This window comes from Mustela nivalis (genome assembly GCF_964662115.1).
Source record: "Mustela nivalis genome assembly, chromosome: X".
NCBI lineage: Eukaryota > Metazoa > Chordata > Mammalia > Carnivora > Mustelidae > Mustela > Mustela nivalis.
In genome coordinates this window covers 47,008,864-47,027,976 of record NC_139040.1, presented here as the reverse complement: position 1 = coordinate 47,027,976, position 19,113 = coordinate 47,008,864, and positions in this window count along the sequence as shown.

Here is a 19,113-nt window from a genome sequence, read left to right as displayed (position 1 = left end):
TGTATGGAACCACGAAAGACCCTAAATCACCAGGGAAATGTTGAAAAAGAAAACCAAAGCTGGGGGCATCACAATGACTGACTTCAAAGTCTATCTCAAAGCTGTAATCATTAAGACAGCATGGTATCAGCACAAAAACAGACACGTAGATCAATGGAACAGAATAGAGACCCCAGAAATGAACCCCCAACTCTATGGTCAACTAATCTTCAACAAATAAGGAAAGATTATCCAATGGGGAAAAGTCTCTTCAATAAATGGTGCTGGGAACATTGGATAGCCACATGCACAAGACTGAAACTGGACCATTCTCCTACACCATACACAAAGATAAACCCAAAATGGATGAAAGACCTCAATGTGAGACAGAAATCCATCAAAATTCTAGAGGAGAACACAGGCAGCAACCTCTTTGACCTTGGCCCTAGCAACTTCTTGCTAGACATGTCTCCAAAGGCAAGAGAAACAAAAATATGAAATATTGGGACTTCATCAAGATAAAAATATTTTGCACAGTAAAGGAAACAATCAACAAAACTAAGAGGCAAACCATGGAATGGGAGAAGATATCGGCAAATGATGCTACAGATAAAAGAGCTGGTATACAAGATCTATAATGAACTTCTCAAACTTAACACCCAAGAAACAAATAGTCAAGTCAATAAGTGGGCAGAAGACATGAACAAAAACTTCTCCAAAGAATACATAAAAATGGGTAAGAGACATATGAAAAAATGTTCAACATCACTATCTATCAGGGAAATACAAATCAAAACCACAATGAGCTACAACCTTACACCAGTTAGAATGAAAAAAATTAACAATATAGGAAACAACAAATTTTAGCGAGAATGTGGATAAAAGGCAATCTTTTTACACTGTTGATGGGAATGCAAGCTGGTACAGCCACTCTGGAAAACAGTATGTAGTTTCCTCAAGATGTTAAAAATAGAACTACCCTATGACCTGGCAATTGCACTACTAAGTATTTACCATAAAGATACAGAAGTAGTGAAAAGAAGGGGCACCCTCACCCCAATGTTCATAGCAATGTTCACATAGCCAAACTGTGGAAGTAGCCAGGGAGGCCCTTCAACAGAACAGATAAAGGACATGTGGTTCATATATAAAATGGAATATTACTCAGCCATTGGAAAGGATTGATACCCACAATTTACATCAACATGGATGGTACTGGAGGGGATTATCCTAAGGAAAATAAATCAAGTAGTGAAAGACAACCATCTCATGGTTTTCTTCATATGTGGAACATAAGGACTAGTGTGGAGGACCACAAGGGAAGGGATGGAAAACTGTATGGGAAGAAATCAGAGAGGGAGACAAACTATGAGAGACTCTGGATTCCAGGAACCAAACTGAGGGTTACAGCAGGGAGGGAGGGGGAGCTATGGGGAAACCAAGTGATGGGTATTAAGGAGGGCATGTGTGGTGAAGAACACTGTATGTTATAGCCAACTAATTCATCTTTGAACACTACCTAAAAAATATGATATACTATATGTTGGCTAATTGAACAAAACAAAAAGGAGTAAATTAAAAAATAAATAATTTTTTAGATTAAAATAAGATTAAAACTCTCTAGGGTTTCTCTTAGCTCTCCAGTTAAGACTTTTGAAATTATAATAGAGTCACCATGATGAAAAAGAAGGATTACTGACTCAGAAAGTACCTTTTTCTTTCTTTATTAACATATAATGTATTGTTTGTATCAGGGGTACAATCTGTGATTCAATAGTCATACACAATTCACAGCACTCACCACAGCATATATCCTCCCCAGTGTCCATCACCCAGCCACCTCATCCCTCCCATTCCTTCCACCCCAGCAACCTCAGTTTGTTTCTTGACATTAAGAGTCTCTTATGGGACACCAGGGTGGCTCAGTGGGTTAAAGCCTCTACCTTTGGCTCAGGTCATGATCCCAGGATCCTGGGATAGAGCCCCGCATCAGGCTCTCTGATCAGCAGAGAGCCTGCTTCCTCCTCCTCTCTCTCTGCCTGTCTTTCTGCCTACTTGTGTTCTCTGTCAAATAAATAAAATATTAAAAAAAAAGAGTCTCTTATGCTTTGTCTCCCTCTCTGGTTTCGTCTTGTTTCATTTTTTCCTTCTTTTTCCTATGATACTCTGTCTTTCTCAAATTCATCATATCAGTGAGATCATAGGATAATTGTCTTTCTCTGATTGACTTATTTTGCTTAACATAATACCCTCTAGTTCCATCCACCTTGTTGGAAATGGCAAGAAGAAATCACCTTTTTACAATATAAATCTGATCATGTCCCCTGAAAATACATTCATCTCCCTTATTCTGACTTTCCAGTTTTACTTCATAAATATTTTCCAAATATGTGCACTTCTTTCCTTTAGCCTGGTTCAAACCAACATCATTTTCCATCTTGACAAATATAACTCTTTCCTCAGTACTGTACATGTACATGTATCTACCTGCATCCCATATTATTTTAATAGTACAGCCAGGATAGTCTTTTCAGAATGAAAATATAATCATGCTATCTCAACTGACCCATACTTGTAACTCTCCAATGATCTTCTGGTGCCATTAGGATGCAAAATAATTCATTAATGTAGCCAGTCTAAGCCCTTTAATGAGCCACCCTGGAACTACTTCTCCATTCTAGGATTTCTTATTATTCTGCCTACTCCACTATCTTTTATACTGGGACTACTTTTTTTTTTTTTTCCCATCAACACACCCACTGCTCCCTTGCCACCACTATGCTCTAACTACACCAGTCTTAGTTGGATCTTTCATACTTACTATCCGTCCCCCAACTTAGTGTCTTTGCACATACTATTCTGTCTCCATGAAATGTCTGTATTTTTTTCTCATATCCAATTAATGCCAACTCAACTTATCAATTAGTTTTAAGAATCACTTGCTCAGGGAAACCTTCCATAATCACCTAGAATAAGCCAATCTCCATATAATAGAATCTCTTTGACCATATGACCCTCCTTTATAACACTCATCACATTTATAATTTCACATATATTTCTTACAATATCTGAAAAACGTGATCTTCCATATTAGTCAATGAACTTGAAGAGGATAGGTCACTACAACAACCCCAGAATATAACATAGTTCCTGCCACATAATAGGCTTTTGAGGCAGATTGCTAGGATTATAGTCCTAGCTAGTATCTATTTTTCTATGGGTTTCTTGATTTTTCAAGGTGTATAATCTCTCTATACTTCAACCTTCGCACCTTTAAGATTAAAAAAAAAATGTCTTTACAATTACTTCTAATAGGCAAATAAGATATAATCATTGACAAGACACAATTATTTATTTTTGAAATTTTGCTGTATAGTTCGTATCTGTGAAGTGAAGAATAAAATTAGTAAAATTAGTACTATTGCATGGATGTGGTGCATAAACAACTAGCACTGGGTGTGGTGCATAAACAATGAATTATGGATCACTGAAAAAGAAAACTAAAATAAATTAATTTTTAAAAAGATTTATTTATTTATTTGACAGAGAGAGAGATCACAGTAGACAGAGAGGCAGGCAGAGAGAGAGAGAGAGGGAAGCAGGCTCCCCACCAGGCAGAGAGCCCTATGCGGGACTCGATCCCAGGCAGTGGCCTAACCCACTGAGCCACCCAGGCGCCCCTAAAATTAATTTAAAAAGAAACCCTAGGGGCACCTGGGTGGCTCAGTGGGTTAGGCCACTGCCTTCAGCTCAGGTCCTGATCTCAGGGTCCTGGGATCGAGTCCTGCATCAGGCTCTCTGCTCAGCAGGGAGCCTGCTTCTCCCTCTCTCTCTGCCTGCCTCTGCCTACTTCTGATCTCTCTCTGTCAAATAAATAAATAGAATATAAAAAAGAATAAAAATTAAAATTAAAAAATTTAAAAAGGATAAATTATGTAAATGAAAAAAAATTAAAAGAAAAAATAGAGCAACATTGTCAAATGTAACTGGAAGGACTGAACAAACACATTACTTGTCATTGAAGAGCACTCATTCCATCTCAGAGGGTTAGTTCTTGCTTTAATGTCCACTTAATCCTTTACAATTTGCTCAAGACATAAAGATGCTTCAATGTCAGATATCTCAAGATCTTGTATGAGATCAAAAGGTTTCTTCAGTAATAGATGTAGCTAAGACTAATGAATGTCAGTGAAATTAGTACCAAATTTTAGCCTACAAATTCCATTTCAAAATATTTGTACTCACTTCTTTTGTCCCAAGAGTGCCATACCATTCACAAGTGAGTCACACCTACTAAACATTTCTTGACTCTGTTTTGATGACGTAGCACCTGACAACTGAACTAGAATATAAATCTGGAAGATTCTCATAGGATAGGACATTGAACTTATTTTTATGAGTACAGTAGAGAAAGAACTTGAAAAAATATTCCCATGATAAGTGCCATTGGAGAAAGAGCCATAATTTTTACTTCACCCTCATGGGGATGGGTAGTAATTAACATCATTATTGCTCAGTTCTTTTTACATTAAACAAAAAATAAAGATCTAAAGTATGTTTTTATTAATTTATTTTCAGCATAACAGTATTCATTATTTTTGCACCACACCCAGTGCTCCATGCAATCCGTGCCCTCTATAATACCCACCACCTGGTACCCCAACCTCCCACCCCCCCTGCCACTTCAAACCCCTCAGATTGTTTTTCAGAGTCCATAGTCTCTCATGATTCACGTCCCCTTCCAATTTACCCCAACTCCCTTCTCCTCTCTAACACCTCTTGTCCTCCATGCTATTTGTTATGCTTTTCAAGAGTACTCTCATCAAATAGTACATATACACACATCTTATTTACAAGTGTGTATATTTACATGATATATGTGTATATATCATGATATGTGTGCATGTATCATGTAAATATATCATATATGTATGTACACTAAATATATATTGTTTATCTTGTAAATATAATGTGTATATATAAATATATACATATATATATATGTATATATATATATATCATGTAAATATATGATTAGGGCTAGTTTTTCCACATGGAAAGAAATGGAAGAAAAGATAATTTTACCTAAACAATAATTACAGTTAGTTAATGTGTTTATTTGATGTTTTGTTTTCATTTAGTTTGGTTTAAAATTCTTGACTATGCTCCACTTGAAAAAACAAACTGGTTAAATATGCAGTTTTGTTCCTCACATGGAGAGATGAAAATCTGAAAATCTAACTTTCATGCACTTTGAAATTAAAATAACGTAAAGGGGAGGAAAATTGTCAAACAGGAGGGTGGACAAACATGACTACACAGTCTGAGCCTCAAACAGTTCCTGCTTGAAGAGTAAAAGAGCTGTTGAAAAAAGGAAAAGAGAGAGAATCCATGCTCCTTTTTCATACTGCACCATGAAGGGCAGCATTCAGCTGTGGTTTTTGTTTTGTTTTGTTTTTAATATTTATTCATTTATTTATTTATTTATTTATTTTTATTTCTCAAAGAAAGAAGGAAAGATCACATGCAGGCAGAGAAGTAGTCAGAGGGAGAGAGAGAAGCAGGCTCCCTGTTGAGAAAGGAGCCATATGTGAGACTCATTCCCTGGGATCATGACCTGAGCGAAAGGCAGCTACTTAACTGACTGAGCCTCCCAGGCATCCCTCTGCTCTGTTTTTAATGCCAAGCTGTCAAACTGTAAAAAGAAGCATTATTTTAGAGTCCACAAAATGACTTATAAAAAACCTTTTAGATTATTAAGATGGTGGGGATGCTATGGAAATGTCTCTCTGAAAATAGAAATTCTTAAAAGTAATAGAAATTCTTAAAAATAAATGTTTAGGGTGCCTGGGTGGCTCAGTGGGTTAAGCTTCTGCATTTGACACAGGTCATGATCTCAGGGTCCTGAGATCGAGGCCCTCATCGGGCTCTCTGCTCAGCACGGAGCCTCTCTCTCTGTGTCCTCTCTGTCTACTTGTGATCTCTCTCTGTCGAATAAAAAAAATCTTTAAGAACTCACACAGAAATTCAGCAATGTGGCAGTATACAAAGTCAATGTGTAGAAATCAGTGGCTTTCTTATACACTAACAATGAAAATACAGAAAGGGAAATTAGAGAATCGATTCCATTTACTATAGCACCAAGAACCTTAAGATACCTGGGAATTAATCTAACCAAAGACGTAAAGGATCTGTACTTGAGGAACTACAGAACACTCATGTAAGAAATTGAAGAAGACACAAAAAGATGGAAGACCATTCCATGCTCTTGGATTGGAAGAATAAACATTGTTAAAATGTCTATACTGCTTAAAGCAATCTATACTTTTAATGCCATTCCAATCAAAATTCCACCAGTATTCTCCAAAGAGCTGGAGCAAATAATCCAAAAATTTGTATGGAATCAGAAGAGAGCCTGAATCGCTAAGAAAGTGTTGAAAAACAAAAATAAAACTGGGGGCATCACGTTACCTGATTTCAAGCTTTATTACAAAGCTGTGATCACCAAGACAGCATGGTACTGGCATAAAACCAGACACATAGACGAGTGGAACAGAGTAGACAGGGCAGATATGGACCCTCAACTCTAAGGTCAATTAATCTTCGACAAAACAGGAAAAAATATACACTGGAAAAAAGACAGTCTCTTCAATAAATGGTGCTGGGAAAACTGGACAGCTATAAGTAGAAGAATGAAACTCGACCATTCTCTTACACCGTACACAAAGATAAACTCAAAATGGACCAAAGACCTCAACGTGAGACAGGAATTCATCAGAAACCTAGAGGAGAACATAGGCAGTATTCTCTTCAATATCAGCCACAGCAACTTCTTTCAAGATATGTCTCCAAAGGCAAAGGAAACAAAAGCAAAAATAAACTTTGGGACTTCATCAAAATCAAAAGCTTCTGAACAGCAAAGGAAACAGTCAAGAAAACAAAGAGGCAACCCATGGAATGAGAGAAGATATTTGCAAATGACAGTACAGACAAAAGGTTGATATCCAGGATCTATAATGAACTCCTCAAACTCAACACACACAAAACAGGCAAACATATCAAACAATGGGCAGAAGATATGAACAGACACTTCTCCAATCAAGACATACAAATGGCTATCAGACGCATGAAAAAATGTTCATCGTCACTAGCCCTCAGGGAGATTCAAATTAAAACCACATTGAGGGGCGCCTGGGTGGCTCAGTGGATTAAGCCGCTGCCTTTGGCTCAGGTCATGATCTCAGTGTCCTGGGATCGAGCCCCGCATCGGGCTCTTTGCTCAGCGGGAGCCTGCTTCTCTCTCTCTCTGCCTGACTCTCTGCCTACTTGTGATTTCTCTCTCTGTCAAATAAATAAATAAAATCTTAAAAAAAAAACACATTGAGATGTCACCTTACACCAGTTAGAATGGCCAAAATTAACAAAACAGGAAACAACATGTGTTGGAGAGGATGTGGAGAAAGGGGAACCCTCTTACACTGTTGGTGGGAATGCAAGTTGGTGCAGCCTCTTTGGAGAACAGTGTGGAGATTCCTCAAGAAATTAAAAATAGAACTTCCCTATGACCCTGCCATTGCACTCCTGGGTATTTACCCCAAAGATACAGATGTAGTGAAAAGCAGGGCCATCTGTACCCCAATGTTTATAGCAGCAATGGCCACGGCCGCCAAACTGTGGAAAGAAACAAGATGCCCTTCAACGGATGAATGGATAAGGAAGATGTGGTCCATATACACGATGGAGTATTATGTCTCCATCAGAAAGTATGAATACCCAACTTTTGTAGCAACATGGACAGGACTGGAAGAGATTATGCTGAGTGAAATAAGTCAAGCAGAGAGAGTCAGTTATCATATGGTTTCACTTATTTGTGGAGCATAACAAATATCATGGAGGACAAGGGTGTTAGAGAGGAGAAGGGAGTTGGGGTTAATTGGAAGGAGAGGCGAATCATGAGAGACTCTGGACTCTGAAAAACAATCTGGGGGGTTTGAAGTGGCAGGGTTATGAGAGGTTGGGGTACCAGGTGGTGGGTATTATAGAAGGCACGGATAGCATGGAGCACTGGGTGTGGTGAGAAAATAATGAATACTGTTTTTCTGAAAATAAATTAATAAATTAAAAATAAATAAATAAATGTTTACTTTGCTTTCTATTTAAAGAAAAATTCAATGACTCCCGCTATATCTGAGAGCTATTTAACCATCTGCTAAATGGTTAAAATGGTTTTTCTGTCCATCTTTTATCCTAGACTGTATGAATAATATAGATACCTCTTTACAATGGAATCATTCTGCTCTTTGTTTCTTTATTGTTAGCATTCATACATTTTTGTCCTCCTCTTATTGTCTCCTTCAGCCCAGTAAACACAAACTGAAGGATCTATGCCTTTATTGTATATATTATATATCTATCAACTGATCTATTCTAATATAAACATAATATGTTTATCATATATATAATATTATACATAAACACGGTATAATACTCTATATGATTCTTGCAATATGGTGGACTATATGTGAAGAGAAAAGCCTCCTGGTACAGAAAACTGAACTCCCTTAGCATGTTCCAAACATATAGTCTATAATATATGTTGCTGGCAATAAAGTGAACTAAATGAACAGAAAAATACCTCCACATCCAGAATACCTTAACATGTTAGATAAAACATCTTTAGTTATCTCTTTTAAAACTTTTGTGATAAAATAAGAGAATCAGTGGAAGAGCTAGAAATGACAAAAAATGTAATAACAGGACCACAGTAATAGGACCCTGGCAATCATGTTTGCACTATGTGTCACTACCCTCCCTGCACTGATTTAGAACTCCTTGGCAAGAAGCAGACATAAGAATCAATTTGAGCTCTAGTTCCATCCATGTTGTCGCAAATAGCAAGATTTCATTTCTTTTGATGGCTGCATAGTATTCCATTGTGTATATATACCACATCTTCTTGATCCATTCATCTGTTGATGGACATCTAGGTTCTTTCCATAGTCTGGCTATTGTGGACATTTCTGCTATAAACATTCGGGTGCACGTGCCCCTTTGGATCACTACGTTTGTATCTTTAGGGTAAATACCCAGTAGTATCATGCTTAGCGAAATAAGTCAAGCAGAGAAAGACAACTATCATATGATCTCCCTGATTTGAGGAAGTGGTGATGCAACATGGGGGCTTAAGTGGGTAGAAGAAGAATCAATGAAACAAGATGGAATTGGGAGGAAGACAAACCATAAGTGACTCTTAATCTCACAAAACAAACTGAGGGTTGCTGGGGGTAGGGGGTTTGGGAGAAGGGGGTGGGATTATGGACATTAGGGAGGGTATGTGCTTTGGTGAGTGCTGTGAAGTGTGTAAACCTGGTGATTCACAGACCTGTACCCCTGGGGATAAAAATATATGTTTATAAAAAATTTTAACAAAAGAGTTGGATGATGCTTAACTGAAAAAAAAAAAAAAGAATCAATTTGAGCTAATCACATTTTCTCCTGGAGATTTAAAACTAAGAATCAAAAATTGTAAGTCAATCTTTTTATATGGTTCTAAATTTGAGAGTTGTAGGGTAACAATATTTTGCCACATGGGCATAGAAACAAAGCCTTCTATAAGAGAAAGTGTCCGTATAGAGAAAAAGAATGAAGCAATAGACCGTATTCCTTACATTTATGGTAGCTTTCTTTTCTATTTTTTTTTAACAGATTTGGTGACTTTTTTTTATTTAATTTTTTATTTGGCAGCTTTCTATTTATTGATTCTAGTCCCATTTTGAGGTCCAGATGCTTTTCTACCTGAATTATTCTGCTAGGTCTGCTATAACAAAGTATCACAGACTGTGTGGCTTAAGCAACAGAATTTTTATTTTTTTTCTTAATTTGAGTATAGTTGGCACACAATGTTACATTAATTTCAGGTATCTATCATACATAGTGATTTCAATTTGTCCATATGTTATTTTATGCTCATCACAAGTATAGTTACACTCTGTCACCACACAATGTTATTACAATATAATTAACTATATTCCTTATGTTGTACCTTTTATTCCCATGATTTATTTATTCCACAACTGGAAGTCTGGATCTCCCATTCTCCTTCACCCATTTTGCCCATGCCCCCATCCCTTCCCTCTGGCAACCATTGTTTTTTTTTTTTTTCCCTCTGTATTTATAAGTCTAATTCTGCTTTTCTTTGTTTATTCCTTTGTTTTGTGTGTTAGGTTCCATATCTGAGCAAAATCATGTAGTATTTGTCTTTTTCAGCCTTATTTCACTCAGCATAATACATGTTGTTGCAAATAGCAACACTACCTCTTTTTTATGGTTGGTTAATATTTCATTGTATGTGTACATCTCTGCATATGTATATATAATTTCAATCTTATACCACTATACCTTTAAAATCTCTTTATTTTAATCTTAGTCCATGTTAACCACACCTAAAATTGCTGTCTGAAGATTTCCCCCTCACAAACCTACAACTTTCCTTTGCATTTAGATTTTGTCCCAAGCCATTTCTTTCTAAATAACCAGTCTCATTTAGGACAAAATTACCTTCTTTTACTTTGAACAAGAATGCATTCCCATTCCTTATCTTTCTGACATATCTCCTACTTTTCCACATACAGAGTTACTCCCCTTATTTCCATCAGTCTTACATTTAGTAGAATTTTGCATTTTTTAGAAACCTTAGTCTCCAGTGAAGACTAAGTAGTAACCAATTGTGAACTGCTACACCAAAATTCTTTAGATGGCAAATTTATGAACTGGTTAAGCACAAAGCATGTTTGTTAACAGATTTAAATATCCTTAGTTTCTTTGCAATAAGAAATGAAAAAGCACAAACCTATGTACAGTTATCAATGATTTAGCACTTTATCCTACTTGGAAAAGACCTAGATCTCCAATGAATTTAACCCCATTTATCATCCAAGCAAACCTTTAAATTTTCGGGTTACCAAAGCCTTTGAAAGCTATGTTAACTTCCATGAAAACTTTGATAAGACTGAAAACTAACCATCATTTTAGTCATCTTTTTGCTAACAAATTGCAACAGAGGTAACATGAGCTTATTCAACCTTTAGTAAACCTCGATAAAATAAGTTTTACATTTAATGCTGATAACCTTAAAGGTATGCCTATCTTAATTAAACCAACAAACTTAACCTAGTTTAAATGCTAAATTATGTTCCAGCTGGATCCTCCCCATTGTCAGTTTTTACCTGAGACACTGGTGGTAAATTCTAGAGTGGGTGGTGTTAGGTCCAGGGGGTGTTCTTCTAGCTCCTTGATGGTAAAGGGAGAAGGACCATATTGCCTGAGGCACCAAGGATAGCCTAAAAGCCAGTTATGCAAGCCACATTCAAGGTGGTGCAGAAACAGATGAAGGGGGAGGAAGAAACAGAAGAGGCAAAGTGCTACCAGGAAGCAGGAAAAAGTTTCCTGGTTCTAGCGTTCATTGGCTCCAAAAAAGGAATAAATGCCATGTGTTCCTTCCCACAAGGGGAAATAGGCAGTCTGTGTCAGGCCAAAGAAGACAGGGAATTTCCTTGAAAAAAAAAAAAAAGGAGTTTTGGCAGCTGCTTGGGAATATTCCTTAAAGTCCCTGTCCAGAGGTAGACTAAAGACAGTTGGCTCCAGTTATAGCCTTAAGCTTGGAAATGAGTGAGGGAGAATCCCCCACATCTATTAAGAACAGTGAGAGAGAAGAGAGAGTAAAGAGTCCCCTTTGTCTGTGATGGCCTTTGTTAAATCCTCCAGTAACCTGGATTTACTCAGAGGAGACCTATTAGCCAATATATCAGGGGTGGGGTTTACAAGATGACACAACACATTCAGGCAAACACATTCTGCAGGAGACCCTTAGGTTGGGGTCCTGGTGTAGAACAATGAAAGCCTAGGTACTAGCAATAAAGGTACCTAGGTCCATTTTCTTCTTCTTACTGAAAAGATCTAACTGATAAAACCCACTGAGGCCATGCAGTGCTACAAGAAATCAATCCTTTCCTAATTTTTACAATCTGAATTGTTTCCAGTGGGTTAAAATGCACCCCAAGGGAGAGTTCTTGGGAACTAAACAGAAGAGAAGGTCCATTACCTAAAAAATCTTCCTGACTCCCAGGTGACATCCCATGCAGGATGTCAGAGGTTCCTGGTGTCAAAATGACCCAAGGCATCCCCCAAGCAAAAATGCTATGACCACTACCACTGATATAGACCCCAGTAAGAGGGAGGCCTGCTCTCATCCCTAGTTCCTCATCACATTCTAGACTATGATGGTTGCCAGTATATGGGCCAAAATACTGTGCCTCAAAGGTCATGCCATAGAAAGACATGCCTTGGTTTACCTTGCCTTGAAGAACCCACCATTTTTAACCCATGAAAAACATCAGAAGTTTTATAAGGGGAAATTGTCTAATTTTGTAGCTTAAGTAGTAGAGGACATTGACGGAAAACTGTAAAGATAGAAATCCATCATTATCTAATAATAACATTCCAACACATGTAGTCTTTACAGCCCACTTTCCTAGGAAATGGTCCCCTGAAAGTATCTCTTCCCAGATGTAGGCCCCAGTAAGGACTGACTAAGTGGGGAGTGAAAGGGGGAAGTGGCAGAATTTCCTAGTCAGGGGGAAGAGGCAGCTCTTCCTCTTTGTTGGGTCTAACTTGAGAAGTTGAATGGCTGACTTGGGGAGTCAAAGGAGTTATAGGTACCCCTTCTTTATTCTTTAAAGATATTTGAGGCATTCTTAGTATGTAAAGGGGCCAGGGTGTACCTGACTAGACCCCACATAGTAAGGGAAGTATAAGACAACTTTTTACCTTGTTTATGACAACATTTAAAATTCTTTCCAATTCTATCCCATACATCTAAATCTAAAGTTCCTTGGTCAAGGAACCATGGGTTCTGTTCAATAACAACCTCTAACAAACCTTGAAGTTGGTCCTCCATTACAGAGGCCCTTCTCACCTTAAGGAATTTTTTCTCATTTATAGTAGCACTGTCAGCCTTAAAAAAGAGTTTTAAACAGTTGCTTTAAAACCTTAATATATTGTCTCTGTTTTAGAGACAAGTTGTCCCATATCTGGAGTTATTAGAGAACTTTTAATTCTGTAAAAATACCAAAGCCTAGGGATGCCTGGGTGGCTCAGTTGGTTAAGCAGCTGCCTTCGGCTCAGGTCATGATCCCAGTGTCCTGGGATCGAGTCCCACATTGGGCTCCTAGCTTGGCAGGAAGCCTGCTTCTCCCTCTGCCTCTGCCTGTCGCTCTGTCTGCCTGTGCTTCCTCACGCGATCTCTCTCTCTCTCTCTCTGACAAGTAAATAAATAAAATCCTAAAAAAAAAAAAAATACCAAAGCCTAAATTTCTCTGAACTTGGCTATGAGCTGATGCTAACTTATTGCATGCAGATTTTTTGTTTCTGGGTATGTGTGTGTGTGGGGGGGGTCATCCATAAGGTGTCTGTTGCAAGATCGTCATGTCAGGGTCACCAACTGCCAGGAATGGCCAGCAATCCCTGTACCAACGGATGAAAAGATTATTTCACACTTTGCTGTGAAAGAGAGGAGAAAGCAAGGGGGTCAATGCTCAGAAATGAAGACTCTTTGCTCTTCTTTGTTCCTGCTTTTATTGGACCTTCAGGATAATCACAAATCCTTATCTTGCTTTCTCAATCATGTGATGTGTGACAAGGGGACTCACTGAAACTAGGAGGATCTGTTTACGAGAAAGATACGATATGCTAATCTGAGTGTTCTATGAGTTCTGCTAAACATAGCCTAGGGGACAATGTATACATCTCAATGTATACATCACAGAATGGCTGTTGGGCTAAGAAAGGTTCAGGGAAGGCAACACCTTGTGGCATTCCAATGGCAGTGTGGTCATGCAAGCCTCTGCATGCCAAAGGTCTATGCCCTTCTCCAAAACCTTCCATCACCCCCAGCGGCCTCTGTGTTACATTTTACCAAGCCAGGTATTATGGCTGACTTCAAGCTCTACATTAACCCCAACAATATATCACATCTTCCCTATTCATTTTTCTATCTTGGTTATTGTAAATAATATTGCAATAAACATAGTAAAGTGTGTATCTTTTCAAATTAGTGTTTTAATGTTTTCATTTACTTTGGACAAATACCCCATAGTAGAATTATTGGATCATGTGGTATTTTCATTTTTTAATTTTTTGAGAAAACACAATACTGTTTTCCACAGTGGCTGTACCACTTCCCATTCCCATCAACATTATGTAAGAGCTCCTTTTTTTCCACATCCTCTCCAACACTTGTTATTTTTTGTTTGCTTGTTTGTTTGTTTTAATTTTAGCTATTCTGACAGGTGTAAGGTGATCTCTCATTGTGGCTTTGATTTGCATTTTCATGATAGTTAGTGATGTTGAACATCATTTTATGTGTATATTGGCCACCTGTATGTCTTCTTTGGAAAAATTTAAAAAACAGAAACTTATTTTCTCACAGTTCTGGAGGCTAAGTCCAAAATCAATGTGTTAACTGATTGGTTTCTTCTGAGGCCTCTCTCTTTGACTTATAAATAGCCATTTTCTCTTTGTGTCTTCACATGGTCTCTCTTTTGTGCATGTTGGTGTCCTAATTTCATGTCAGTGTCCTAATTTACTCTTCTTACAAGGACACCAGTTATATTAGTTTAGAGTCCACTTAAACTTAATTACCTCTTTGAAATATCTATCTCCAAATATAATCACATTCAGTGTGCTGTATGGTAGAACTTCAACATATGAATTTTTGAGGAACACAATTTGGCTCCTACCATCACCCTTGGTTTCCACTAGACAAATGTATTTCTATTTTTGCGTATCCCATACAAAGCTAAGCCACCATGTGGTTCAATTTCAATCCAACGTTTCATGTAAAGAAATGCAAAATTAACATTCAACAAATAACTGAAAACTATTAAAATACTAACTGAAGTATTGGGAAATACCACAAAAATTTTTCAAAGTATATGCACCATAATTATTTTTAATCTTCCTCATCCTTTTACCTCTTCAAAATCCCCATTATAACATGTAACTAACCTGAACATCTTTCCTTTCTATCTTGTTACTTCTTGATACTCTAAGTCATATCCAACCTATGTTAACTCTTGTCCTTTTCTCCCATATCTTCTCCCGTTTTTGATCTATTATTTTCTTGCTTTACAATTACTTTTATGTTTTCCAGTAGAAATTATAAAGCTAGTCTTGAACTTTTTTCATTTCCACTCATCATCAACTACACAAATTTGCCTCAATTGTAATTATAGCAAAAGCCTATTGACCTATCCCAAGTTATTTTCTATTATCACAACTGAAAAAAAAAAAAACTATTCTGTAATGTAAGGAAAATATTTGTTTTACTCTATTCTCTCCCTAATCACCATTTATTTATTTATTTACCCTTTCTTTCCTATACATCTTCTAATTGATGTTAAGCCTACCTGTATTTCTCAAATTCTAAGGAAAAGATTTTATATAAAACTTACTTCTCAAGGGTTGAAATGGTTTTATGTCAAAGTAGAGGTATCACCACAGCTACCACCCTCCAGAGGAGCAAACCAAGATTTATCTTGCTGCAATATCAGACTAGTCCAGTGAGAGCTGTGTACATATTACACAGAGTTAAAGCTGCCTTATCTGTAAATAATATGTAGAGTAGCCAGACAACCAGATGATACTTGGTGACAGGTGTTTATAACAGGCTCTGTTTTCCCACCCAACAACAACAACAAAATCTTTCTAGAATTTCAAGTGTCTTGTCTCTCATTGGCTTTAGTAACTGAAAGGCCAAGATCAAATGTAAATGTATGTCCTGGGAATTAAAACAAATTAGTACACTAAGCACTTATAATGTCCTTATATGAATATGACAGTGGACACCTATGTTTTATTGGGTAGATTGGGTTGGGGCGAGAAGATTTTAGAATTTGGGAGGCTACCCAGGATAGTCAAGGTAACCAAAAGATGGAATAAAGGCAGGGAATGCATGGGAAAGGTAATGGAAAAAACCAATGACAGAAAGGTGTTGAACACAAATGTTGCACACATATATGCAATTCTCTTTCACTGCAGCTGAAAAAAAAAAAACATTACTGTAAAAGTATGAGTCTTGGTCATGGAGTAAAATTTATATGCCCTGCCCTTTAGCTCAAATGCAAAGAGAATAGCTTGTAAATAAAACTTTTAAATCCTTATCCAATGTAACTAAACCACTTAAATCTATATCCTCTCACTTCTACTCCATGTCTTTAACATGTCACCTACTAACTATACTATTAACCAAATATAGATCTCTGAAGCTATAGCACTTAGCCTGTATTTGACACATTATGCTTAGGAATAATGCAAATTTGTATTTTCTTGTGTATTTAAATTCATCCATTTAGAAAACTCACTTGCATCATCCAATTCCTTTTTTAATTTGTGTCTCAGGATGTCTGTCTGTTTCGCTAGAAGTTGACTCTTTTGACATTTTTCTCTGACTTTGTATATTGCTTTTTAGAACTCAAAATTTTGTTTGTTCCTCTCCAAGGAGATTTCTTGAATTTGTATATATGATAACACTGCACTATACTGGACTGGAGAAACAGAGTCTTGGGACATCTTTACAGATCTGTTGCAACCAGTTAGCATGACTTACTTATTTTCTGCATATTCTCATTTTCTGTGATGTCTTTCATTTAAGGAGCTCAGAGGGTTTTTCAAAATATAACCCTTACAGCACCCCTAGAAGTAAGAAGAGAAGACAATGTATAAAAGAAAATCCATCCATACAGTAACCAAATGAAAAAAAAATTCATTTGCACAATATAGTAGAGAAAGATCAGTCTTAGAAATAGTCAGCTTAGGGGGCGCCTGGGTGGCTCAGTGGGTTAAGCCGCTGCCTTCGGCTCAGGTCATGATCCCAGGGTCCTGGGATCGAGCCCCGCATCGGGCTCTCTGCTCAGGAGGGAGCCTGCTTCCTCCTCTCTCTCTGCCTGCTTCTCTGCCTGCTTGTGATCTCTCTCTGTCAAATAAATAAATAAAATCTTAAAAAAAAAAAAAAAGAAATAGTCAGCTTAAAGGAACAAGCCTCAAAAATGAAACCTGGGAGCATTGTCTCCCACCATAATCAGGAATAAGGGTAGGCACTCAGAAGTTATAAATAAATTACTTTGTATTTCTCTCACACAGAAAATCTCTGGAGACAAGAGCTATGGAAGATAGCTTCTCAGAGGTGATAAGATTTTAAATGTTCAGATGTGATAGTGGCAACTTTTCCCCGGACAGGGAAATATAGAGGAGATGAACTTGAAAAGGAATTGAGTTATGGAAATGGATTAATTTCTGCAATTGACAAGTCTCTTCCATTAAGGTATCTGAAGATAGTGTCAGGGGTGTCGACATCTGTATCAGTCACTGCAGAGCAACCAGAGCAATGAGGACAAGGTGGCAGGTTTAGGACAAGTGAAAAAAAAAGGGATTAAACTTACTGATTTATCATTATTAGTAAGGCAGTTCTTACTTCCCCTTAAAGACTCGGGCTTAAGGAGGGAGAGGGGAGAACAGTTATACTGAAGCATCATCCAACTCTTTCAAAAATACTCAAACTCTTCCTTTTCATACTATCTTTGTGGAAAGAGAGAGAGAGAAAGGAAGAGAGATGCCTGGTTTACAGTGGGGTATTAAAATTATAAGTAATATAAATATGACTCTTAAAATTAATATTTATTGACTGATTACAATGTACCAAGCACTGTGAAAAACTTCTACATTCATAATCTCATAATCTTTAATGTTTTATAGTAATTTTACAAGGTAAGTACTATTAATATCCTCATGTAAGAAATGGGGAAATGGAAATTCAGAAAGGTTAAATAACTTGCCAATATTACAAGGCTAGCAAACTGCAGAGCCAATATGTGAACTCAGGCCTGTGTGACTTCAAAGCTCTTATTATCAACCCTTCTGTCACTTTGCTTCTCTGTCTAGGGGACTAAAAGGGACAAAGGGACTTTGGCAGCTCTGTTAATGTAACTGTGAGTGTATTCCAGTCTAACTGCAAATTTGGTGGGTGGCATGAAGGTCATATAGGAAGCTTCGAGAGGAGGAGGAAAACCAAACAAAACACATTTGTCTGAAATGGGATAATCCTTTTCTTAACCTTCTTGGCCCATTTTGCCATAGAAAAAACACATTAGTGATATAAATAAGCTATGTTTAGGTAACGCTGGACAGTGTCACTAACCTGTGGATATGGTAAGTAAGCGTCTTTAAGTGGCTCCAGAATATATCTGATTACAGAATGAACTATGGGTTAATCCAAAGTCCTTAATATGATGTCTTAGCTTTTTCAGGATGCTACAACAAAATACCATAGACTGGGTAACTTATAAACAATAGAAATTTATTTCTCAGTCTGGAGTCTGAGAAGTCCGGGATCAAGGAGCTTGTAGATTCAGTGTCTGGTGAAAGCCTCTTCCCTAATTCATAGATGGCATACTTTTGCTGTGTCCTTACATGATGGAAGGAACAAGTGAGATCCCTTGGGTCTTTTTAATAATGGCAAAAATCCCACTCATGAAGGTTTCACCTTCATGGTCTAATCACCTCCCAAAAGCTCCATCTTCAAGTACAATCACACTGGAAATTTAGTTTCTACATAAGAATGTTGAGAAAACACATTCAGTCTATAGCATGGAATTTGCATAGTCTTGCATGATCTTATTCCTAAGTACCTATCTGCCCTCTGAATACAGCCTATTGGCACTTAGATATTCAGTTCTACTGGGCTACTTTCAGTTCCTAAAATTACTAATATTTCTTATCCTGACCCCTCAGGTGCATCTGCTTCTTTCTAGCAAATGCTTTAAGACCACATCACTTCTGCCCTAGATTTGTTCAGTGGCCTTACTTCTCAGTGGCTCCTTACTTCTACCTTTCCCCACTCCAATTATTTTCCATATTTTTTTTTCATCCTAACCAGCTTACTGTTACTTCTCTTAAGGAATTCAAAACACACAAATTTGATTATATCTTGATTAAGTTTTTTGAGGAACTCACCATTTTTTTCAGGATTAAATTCAAACTCTTTAGCAACAGATAGGCTATGTCTGACAAAATATCCTACCT